The sequence below is a fragment of the Portunus trituberculatus genome, chromosome 40 (genome assembly GCF_017591435.1).
Source record: "Portunus trituberculatus isolate SZX2019 chromosome 40, ASM1759143v1, whole genome shotgun sequence".
Classification (NCBI taxonomy): Eukaryota; Metazoa; Arthropoda; class Malacostraca; order Decapoda; family Portunidae; genus Portunus; species Portunus trituberculatus.
The window spans coordinates 16,091,064-16,093,563 of NC_059294.1; positions in this window are offsets into that span (position 1 = coordinate 16,091,064).

Sequence of the window (2,500 nt, forward strand, 5' to 3'; positions counted from 1 at the left end):
CCCACTATTCTCTCCCTCCTCCATTTTAGTCCAGGAAGCCTATATAAAAAATGGAGTCAACCCACCAATAATTGCAACAAATTATTTCTTCACCAATAGTCTCAGAATTTATCAGAGAACAACATACTAAAAGTCATCTAAAATCGAGGTAGTGGAAGAGTGGCTAATTTGCATAAATCCAACATGGCCGCCATCGATGTTGGAGAAATAAATTTTCACAATATCTCGGGTTACAATCAATGTAGAAACATGATTTTAGTGTCTAATCTTATGTTTTTATGGACAAGGAATCAGATAAACATACTATTAAATGTCTCTGACCATCCATGTGGCTGCTTTCTACTCAAGCTTGCGCTCAAATAAATTGTACCATGCAAGACTTCACTTCAGTTACATACGCCTCAAGCGAGCAGCACAAGGATACATCAATGGCAAGACAAGAAAGGGACATGTCAGACACACTTGAGATTCTCGAGTGTCTGACACCAAGAAGTCCCTTTGGTGGGAATCCAACACTGCACAGCATTACATCAGGGATCACAGCTGATGCATCAGTAAATTGCGATCGTTCACAACAGGTTGGGCAGAAGATACAAGCGGATATGATAGGAAAAAGCATAGCAAAGCACTCGTTCAAGAAGAAAGATCAAATATGCCCGCGCAGCAACAGCAACACTATCGCAGTTGAAGAGGAAGTCATATACATATTGATCCCCAACTACTCTTCCAGAGACTTGTGACAGCAGGACAGTACAGTGATGATTTGGCAGATGTGTTTAAATACGAGCTATGCAGTTATCCCCCAGCACTCTTTGAAAGCAAAATAATCCTTAGAGAAGCCAGCAAAGCCACCCTAGCTGATGCACTGTGGAAGTACATGCCTGGAGACATACCAATGCCCAGTAAAAATGTTTAGTACATTTTGGATGGAGGCGCCCTACTTAACAGAGTTCCTTGGAACAATGGAGATACCTATGAAAATATATGCCAAAAATATGTGAGGTATATCTTCACACACTATGGGACACCATTTGTTCTGTTTGATGGGTACCAGGCTGGCCCAGGTACAAAGGATGTAGCTCATCGCAGGCGGTCATCTACCTATGTAGATGAACTTTACAGGTTTCGGCTCTCATGGTCTTCAAGGGGAAAAGGGAAGATTTCCTCTCAAACAAAGGAAACAAGCACCGCTTCATTACTCTTCTGCGAGATCATCTTGAGCGCCATAGTTGTCATACAGAACAAGCTACTGCTGATGCCGATCTGCTGATAGTACAAACTGCCATTGCAGTTTCGAAACGCACATCAAACCTTACAGTCGTGGTGGGTGATGACACAGACTTACTTGTCCTGCTTTGCTTTCATGCCAAATCTACAACTGCAGGTATCTTTTTTCGACCAGAGCCAAAGCATGGAGTAAAACATCCACCAAAATGCTGGAGCATCTCTTTGCTCAGATTGGTGGTTGGTCCTCAAGTGTACAACAATATTTTGTTCATCCATGCTGTTCTCGGGTGTGATACAACGTCTGGTATCTATGGGCTTGGAAAGAAAGTAGCATTGAACTTGATGTCTACCAGTACATCATTCAGAAGTTATGCTAAAGTTTTCAATGACCCACAAAGTTCAAAGGCTGACATAATAGCTTCTGGTGAAGATGCCCTATAGTGGCTTTATATAAAGGCCGACCTGGTGACAAGCTCGACCTTCTCCGACTACAGAAGTTTCACCAGAAGGTTATAATAAGCCAATCTGTTGTAGATCCAAAAGTACTCCCACCTACATCAGCAGCAGCAGCTTTTCACAGCTTGCGAGTGTACCTCCAAGTTCAACGATGGATGGGAAAAGATCCAGTTCAACCCATGAACCCGGAGAACTGGGGTTGGTGCAAACAAGGGGGGCAGCTCCTGCCAATCCTAACGGATAAGGAACCAGCTCCAAGGAATCTTCTCTAGATGGTCAGATGCAACTGTAAGGCAGGTTGCAGCACAAGGCAGTGTACCTGTAGAAAACATGAATTAGAATGCTCTACTGGAGGCGGACAATGTAGAGGCGTTTGCAGCAATATGAAAAGTGTGTCGGACGAGGACGATGAATAAGTCTGTGAAGGATAAGATTTTGTTCAGTATGGAAAGGGTGAATGTAATTCCTAGTCAGACTTTTTCTGTTATACTGTTTTTTGTGATAATTTATATAATAATGGATGTGTTAATTTTGTCAGACATAGGTTTTGGAAGTTTTTGCCTTGCTCATTTTGATTTTTTTTTTTTTTTTGCCTATCTAATTTAAAAGAACAAACAAAGGTTTGTTTTTACATAATACTCTGTGTGCCAACCAACATCTAGTCTATGCCATTCAAACTTTTTTTCGTCACTAGCACAATATCTAATTTGTGATCTATTTGAGTAATTAGTTTATATCATGTTTTTATGTTTGTTTTGCAATCATTTAACTTGGTGTTTCCATATAGAAAAATATTTCGTTGACACACAATTTTCAT